At 33.4% G+C, this 8505-nt stretch overlaps 2 non-coding genes across 2 annotated transcripts; both read right to left on the bottom strand.

Annotated features, from left to right (window-relative positions):
- Positions 1–3715: 3715 nt before the first annotated feature.
- LOC121502539 (5.8S ribosomal RNA) lies at positions 3716–3894 on the bottom strand. Its single transcript, XR_005991047.1, has one exon. It is a non-coding gene; the product is annotated as a 5.8S ribosomal RNA (ribosomal RNA).
- Positions 3895–4422: 528 nt separating this feature from the next.
- Positions 4423–6417, bottom strand: LOC121502540 (small subunit ribosomal RNA). The gene has a single exon (XR_005991048.2). It is a non-coding gene; the product is annotated as a small subunit ribosomal RNA (ribosomal RNA).
- Positions 6418–8505: the final 2088 nt, after the last annotated feature.

The raw sequence follows: 8505 nt of genomic DNA, 5'->3' as shown, positions 1-8505 counted from the left end.
AGTCCGTGCCAGTTCTGAATTGATTGTTAATTGATAATCGTTATAATTAATAAGAACTAATTGGTTTGACCCAACTAGTATTCTTAAAAATTTTAGCAAGAAAGTTCCACAATTGGCTACGTAACTAAACTATCCGGGGAACAAGTAACCACCATAAATGATAGAAACTCTATTTACCCAGAACGAGCACATAAACCATGTTATTGTTTCCCAATCAAGCCCGACTATCTCAATCTTCAGAGACAATCCTTATCCCGAAGTTACGGATCTAATTTGCCGACTTCCCTTACCTACATTATTCTATCGACTAGAGACTCTTCACCTTGGAGACCAGCTGCGGATATTGGTACGGCCTGTTGAGAAGTTTGCGTATCCCCACCATACATTTTCAAGGTTCGAGGAGAAAATATCGACACAACAGTATATGTCATGCTCTTCTAGCCCATCTACCATATCTCTCTGCGAAAGACTTCCATGGTAGTACGGCTATAAAACAGAAAAGAAAACTCTTCCGATATCTCTCGACGGCTTCTTTATGGTCGTTCCTGTTGCCAGGATGAGCACGAGGCCCATATTTAATAACAAACGGATACTCAACAGGTTACGGAATTGGAACCGTATTCCCTTTCGATCAAAATTATTCAAGTATATTATTTGCCAACGTTTTTATATAGTCATTTATTACTTGAAAATTTTCGGCTTTCGCCTTGAACTTAGGACCGACTAACTCGTGATCAACCACTGTTCACACGAAACCCTTCTCCACTTCAGTCCTCCAAGGTCTCATTCGATTATTTGCTACTACCACCAAGATCTGTACCAATGGCAGCTCCATGCAGGCTTACGCCAAACACTTCTACGCATACCATTGTACCTTCCTACTCACTAAAGTTTCAAAATTTATATTTCAAGTAATATAAATCATCTACTTTAGCGGTAATGTATAGGTATACAACTTAAGCGCCATCCATTTTAAGGGCTAGTTGCTTCGGCAGGTGAGTTGTTACACACTCCTTAGCGGATTTCGACTTCCATGATCACCGTCCTGCTGTTGTAAGCAACCAACGCCATTCATGGTATCTGCATGAGTTGTTAATTTGGGCACCGTAACATTACGTTTGGTTCATCCCACAGCGCCAGTTCTGCTTACCAAAAGTGGCCCACTGGGCACATTATATCATAACCTTAAACTTCATATCAAGAAAGTTAAGGTTCTTACCCATTTAAAGTTTGAGAATAGGTTAAGATCGTTTCGACCATAAGGCCTCTAATCATTCGCTTTACCAGATAAGATTATTTTATATAACATTAAAATGCACCAGCTATCCTGAGGGAAACTTCGGAAGGAACCAGCTACTAGATGGTTCGATTGGTCTTTCGCCCCTATACTCAATTCTGACAATCGATTTGCACGTCAGAACTGTTTCGCTCTTCCATCAGGGTTTCCCCTGACTTCAACCTGATCAAGTATAGTTCACCATCTTTCGGGTCACAGCATATCTGCTCAAGGTACGTTCCAGTTAGAGGCATAAATAATATAAATATTATTATACATAACTATATAGAACGCCCCGGGATTGTGTTAATCAACTATAAATAGTTAAAAAACTAATCCCATTATTAGTCAAGTTAATTACGTTATTAGGTTTATATCCCAATAACTTGCACATATGTTAGACTCCTTGGTCCGTGTTTCAAGACGGGTCCCGAAGGTATCCTGAATCTTTCGCATTGTTAATCGTACAAGTGCATATAATAAACACAAAAATCAATGATAATCATGCCATTATATAATTCCGAAAAATTAACGCACTGTAGTCATATAAATCTATCAGCACTTTATCAAATTAATGACATTTATTCTATGTTAAAATGCAAGCATAATAATTTGAATAAACTATAAGCCATATTTTATGATAAATAATGGTATGCTAATAGATTACAATGTCCTTATATGGAAAAAATGCACACTATTATCATAATATTTATTAAATATTACAATTCTAATGATGAATTTTCCATAACGGATATTCAGGTTCATCGGGCTTAACCTCTAAGCAGTTTCACGTACTGTTTAACTCTCTATTCAGAGTTCTTTTCAACTTTCCCTCACGGTACTTGTTTACTATCGGTCTCATGGTTATATTTAGTTTTAGATGGAGTTTACCACCCACTTAGTGCTGCACTATCAAGCAACACGACTCTTTGGAAACATCATCTAGTAATCATTAACGTTATACGGGCCTGGCACCCTCTATGGGTAAATGGCCTCATTTAAGAAGGACTTAAATCGTTAATTTCTCATACTAGAATATTGACGCTCCATACACTGCATCTCACATTTGCCATATAGACAAAGTGACTTAGTGCTGAACTGATTTCTTTTCGCTCGCCGCTACTAAGAAAATCCTTGTTAGTTTCTTTTCCTCCCCTAATTAATATGCTTAAATTCAGGGGGTAGTCCCATATGAGTTGAGGTTGTATAAAACATTTGTTTGCATTAATTCTTTTTATATAGAAATAACATTACATTTTAAATTTGCCATTTATTGACAAACCCAACGAAGAATAATCAGGCCTGCTCCGGTAATCGAAAACGGCAAGATTTTTTCGTTTTCATTTTTGAAAACGAGAAATTGGTGCTCCGGTAATCGAAAACGAAAGATTTTTTCGATTTGAAAAACGGGCACCTTTTTCTGGCCGGAATGAAAAGTAAATGGCTTTTTTTATATGAATTCAGATCTTATTTACAAAAGGAAAAAAATAGTTTACTCAGTGGTATATTGATGTTTATTCCACAACACCATAAGATCATTCTGGCAGGTAGTTATTTTTTAAAAAATTTATTTCTGACCCCACCTCAGATTTGACAACAAAATTTTTGCCGTGTTCACCCAGTTTTCTCGTTTTGGCGATAGGTCGATAAGTTCACCGCAAAAAGTTATCGCTAAGGTTGCCATACTGTTGGTGGAACGAAACAGCCAGTTAAAAATACTTATAAAATATAAATAATTTCATTAATAAATTTAAAGGACCGCCAAAATGGTTGTTTATAATTAATGCTATTTAATGTGATTACTTAAATGGTCCAAATTAACCAAATAATTATTTGAGACCACCGGAATTAAAACTGTGAAAAGTGTGGCAGCATCTTAGGTGCCTGGATTTGCTTAATTCTACCATTTTTTGCCTTTTTCTGGCTTAGATAAAGGGCAATTGTAAATATAATAGGCAGTACTTTACGTTGTTTGCTTATTACCAACAACACAAGTTAGCTGCTTGAGCAGTGAGAAACGATGAGAAAACGAAACATCCGATAGCAGAAATTTGCCGAAAACCGGAGCAGCTAAAAACGAAAACGGTTCGTTTTCGCCCAAAACGAAATCGAAAAAATTTTACGATTACCGGAGCAGGCCTGAATAACATTTACAACGGTTTTTCAATTTTTCATCATTAATAAGAGACAATCCAAGATGAAAAATATTTTCATATTTTTTATGCTAGACATTTCTCAGTATTATTTGATTTAAAAAAAGAAAATATTTCTCTTCGTTTTCACATTCAAATATTTACAACAATGTGAGAATAATGTTTTTCATATAATTTTTAATATTATGAATATAAAAATTTAAAAATTATTATATCCAATAATATACCATGTGCTTATAAAATTCATACAATGAAATTTATGAACAACTTATTTTGCATAGTCTTACAACCCTCAACCATATGTAGTCCAAGCAGCACTTTAAAATTAATTAAAGTACATAACAGCATGGACTGCGATATGCGTTCAAAATGTCGATGTTCATGTGTCCTGCAGTTCACACGATGACGCACAGTTTGCTGCGTTCTTCATCGACCCATGAGCCGAGTGATCCACCGCTTAGAGTTTTAATAATTTGGTTTATATATATCATCAGAAATGTTTTTATTGAAAGAAATTAAAAATACACCATTTTACTGGCATATATCAATTCCTTCAATAAATTTAACATTGTAATTTTTTTTTTTTTAAATCCAAAATAAATGTTGCGAAAAGTCTTAGTTTCATATAAACAATATACATATCTGTAGTTTTAATCATTTTTATAATATAAGCCTTTTTGGTTTCGATATAATATATTGGTGTAATTTTATATAAAACATTAACCTGAATAACCAGGTACAACATTATGCATTTCAGATTGTTGCATTAACCAATGTATGCGCATAATAATAATGAACAATACATTACGCAACGCCTGTATATTATGGTCCATATACACGCAAATTTTTTATTTTCCATTAATTGATTTTTATTATTCATTTAACATTCAGCTTTGCTTGGTTGCTGTTTACAATGTTAATTTTTTTTCTTTGGCAATTTCATTAATATTATTAATAATATTATATATTAACGGTAAGGAAAATTATATACTATAATGATCCTTCCGCAGGTTCACCTACGGAAACCTTGTTACGACTTTTACTTCCTCTAAATAATCAAGTTCGGTCAACTTTTGCGAAACAACCGTAACACACAAGGCGTCACAGTGATCACGTCCGGAGACCTCACTAAATAATTCAATCGGTAGTAGCGACGGGCGGTGTGTACAAAGGGCAGGGACGTAATCAATGCGAGTTAATGACTCACACTTACTGGGAATTCCAAGTTCATGTGAACAGTTTCAGTTCACAATCCCAAGCATGAAAGTGGTTCAGCGGTTTACCCGGACCTCTCGGTCTAGGAAATACACGTTGATACTTTCATTGTAGCGCGCGTGCAGCCCAGGACATCTAAGGGCATCACAGACCTGTTATTGCTCAATCTCATTATTGCTAGACGCAATTTGTCCATTTAAGAAGCTAGTGTCCTTATAATGGGACAAACCAACAGGTACGGCTCCACTTATATAAACACATTCAAACACAATATACATTTTACTGCAACCATGAATGAAGGCTATATAAGCTTCAACACCATAATCCTGAAGATATCTATTTAATATATTTGAGTCTCGTTCGTTATCGGAATTAACCAGACAAATCACTCCACGAACTAAGAACGGCCATGCACCACCACCCATAGATTCGAGAAAGAGCTATCAATCTGTCTTACACACTTATGTTCGGACCTGGTAAGTTTTCCCGTGTTGAGTCAAATTAAGCCGCAGGCTCCACTCCTGGTGGTGCCCTTCCGTCAATTCCTTTAAGTTTCAGCTTTGCAACCATACTTCCCCCGGAGCCCAAAAGCTTTGGTTTCCCGGGAAGCGACTGAGAGAGCCATAAAAGTAGCTACACCCAATTGCTAGCTGGCATCGTTTATGGTTAGAACTAGGGCGGTATCTGATCGCCTTCGAACCTCTAACTTTCGTTCTTGATTAATGAAAACATCTTTGGCAAATGCTTTCGCTTAAGTTAGTCTTACGACGGTCCAAGAATTTCACCTCTCGCGTCGTAATACTAATGCCCCCAAACTGCTTCTATTAATCATTACCTCTTGATCTGAAAACCAATGAAAGCAGAACAGAGGTCTTATTTCATTATCCCATGCACAGAATATTCAGGCATTTGAAGCCTGCTTTAAGCACTCTAATTTGTTCAAAGTAATTGTACCGGCTCACAATAACACTCATTTAAGAGCACTAATGCAGGTTTTTAAATAGGAGGAACATATGAAAAAATACAAGTATTTTAACATACATAAGAACTCCACCGGTAATACGCTTACATACATAAAGGTATAGTACTAACCACAATTGTAAGTTGTACTACCCGTATGAAGCACAAGTTCAACTACGAACGTTTTAACCGCAACAACTTTAATATACGCTATTGGAGCTGGAATTACCGCGGCTGCTGGCACCAGACTTGCCCTCCAATTGGTCCTTGTTAAAGGATTTAAAGTGTACTCATTCCAATTACAGGGCCTCGGATATGAGTCCTGTATTGTTATTTTTCGTCACTACCTCCCCGAGCTGGGAGTGGGTAATTTACGCACCTGCTGCCTTCCTTAGATGTGGTAGCCGTTTCTCAGGCTCCCTCTCCGGAATCGAACCCTGATTCCCCGTTACCCGTTGCAACCATGGTAGTCCTAGATACTACCATCAAAAGTTGATAGGGCAGACATTTGAAAGATCTGTCGTCGGTACAAGACCATACGATCTGCATGTTATCTAGAGTTCAACCAAAGTAACGATCTTGCGATCGCTTGGTTTTAGCCTAATAAAAGCACATGTCCCATAAGGTTAATGTTTTAATTGCATGTATTAGCTCTAGAATTACCACAGTTATCCAAGTAACTGTTAACGATCTAAGGAACCATAACTGATATAATGAGCCTTTTGCGGTTTCACTTTTAATTCGTGTGTACTTAGACATGCATGGCTTAATCTTTGAGACAAGCATATAACTACTGGCAGGATCAACCAGAATAATGTTTTTTTTATTTCATATTTCATTTCATATTAGTGAATAGAAATTAGCAATATAAATATTTGTATACAGATTTTATCAATATATATTTTTCTTTTTCTCATCGAATACGGCCATAATTATATAGCAATCGTATTCGCAGCATTTGTATTCATATAAATTTATGTTTTTAATTTTAATACATTTTTTATATATGCATATATTTCATTCAAAAATATCATTTTATTTCCAACATACATAATTGTATCACCCATACAATTTTGTTTAATCAATATTAATATTGAATTAAATCATTTGCAATTTGATAATAAATTTAAAATTTATTATTTTCGTAAAAGCATTTCTCATGGTAATATATTAATATAAAACCAAGAACATATGAAAAAGTTACATATAAAAATGAAACTTAAATCATATTGTGATATGTGAATACAATAATACTAAAAATTAATATTAATGCAACACATTTTTTGATATAAATATAAATAATATAAATTATATCTGCCTACCGCCATAATTTAACGATAATAATTGGAAACTAGAATTGTTATTCAATTTTGGCCTTTGTTTCAACTCTATTATCTTTTTATAATAAATATATATCGCACTAAGCCAAAAATCTAAGAAACTTAGATAACAAATTTTATAACGATATTATTTATGATTTAAACCATTTAATATTAGTATAATCAAAAATATATGAAATCACATGACATTTTGTATTATACTTGATGGACAACCACTGCCCATCTTATATAGGTTTTTTGCACCGATGTCTTGAAAACGGGTATTTATAACTGCATTTTCCACCCACCGTATAGTTTCCCTATATAAATAGAGAAAATTATTTAATATGGTACTGAAATGCACAAACATATAAAATGTTTGCATATTTCATATAATACCATCAATATTTCATATTATTGAACAAAATATATGCGAAGCAAAAATTTTTAACAATGACCGGTCGGCAACCACTGCCTACCCTATATAGGTTTTTGGCCCCGCTGTCTGGCACCAGGCCATTTATCGTATGGGGAAAATGGTATACATAGAGAAAATCTCTATAATCGTATCAAAATACACAAATATTTCAAAATGTTTGCATATTTCATATAATACGACTATTATTTTATATTATATTATAAAATATTTCATATTATTGAACAAAATATATGCGAAGCAAATATTTTGAACAATGACCGGTCGACAACCACTGCCTACCCTATATAGGTTTTTGGCCCCGCTGTCTGGCACCAGGCCAAATGGCCTGGGGAAAATGGTATACATAGAGAAAATCTCTATAATCGTATCAAAATACCCATATATTTTAAAATAATTGCATATTTCATATAATACGACTATATATATTATATTATAAAACTTTACAACTTTAAGTTTTCATAATATAATATTTCCATATGTATTTTTTCCAACTTTATTTTCTCATTATATCATATTTCCATATGTATTTTTTCCAGCTATACGTTTTCATAATATAATATTTCCATATGTATTTTTTCCAACTTATTTTCTCATTATATCATATTTCCATATGTACTTTATCCAACTTTATTTTTCATAATATAATATTTTCATATGTATATTTTTCCAGCTATACGTTTTCATAATATAATATTTCCATATGTATTTTTTCCAGCTATACGTTTTCATAATATAATATTTTCATATGTATATTTTTCCAGCTATACGTTTTCATAATATAATATTTCCATATGTATTTTTTCCAGCTATACGTTTTCATAATATAATATTTCCATATGTATATTTTTCCAGCTATACGTTTTCATAATATAATATTTCCATATGTATTTTTTCCAGCTATACGTTTTCATAATATAATATTTTCATATGTATATTTTTCCAGCTATACGTTTTTATAATATAATATTTCCATATGTATTTTTTCCAGCTATACGTATTCATAATATAATATTTCCATATGTATATTTTATCAGCTATACGTTTTCATAATATAATATTTCCATATGTATTTTTTCCAACTTTATTTTCTCATTTTATCATATTTCCATATGTATTTTATCCAACTTTTTTTTTTATAATATA

The sequence above is a fragment of the Drosophila kikkawai genome, unplaced genomic scaffold (genome assembly GCF_030179895.1).
Source record: "Drosophila kikkawai strain 14028-0561.14 unplaced genomic scaffold, DkikHiC1v2 scaffold_31, whole genome shotgun sequence".
Lineage (NCBI taxonomy): Eukaryota > Metazoa > Arthropoda > Insecta > Diptera > Drosophilidae > Drosophila > Drosophila kikkawai.
This window is presented reverse-complemented; position numbering and strand designations above follow the sequence as displayed.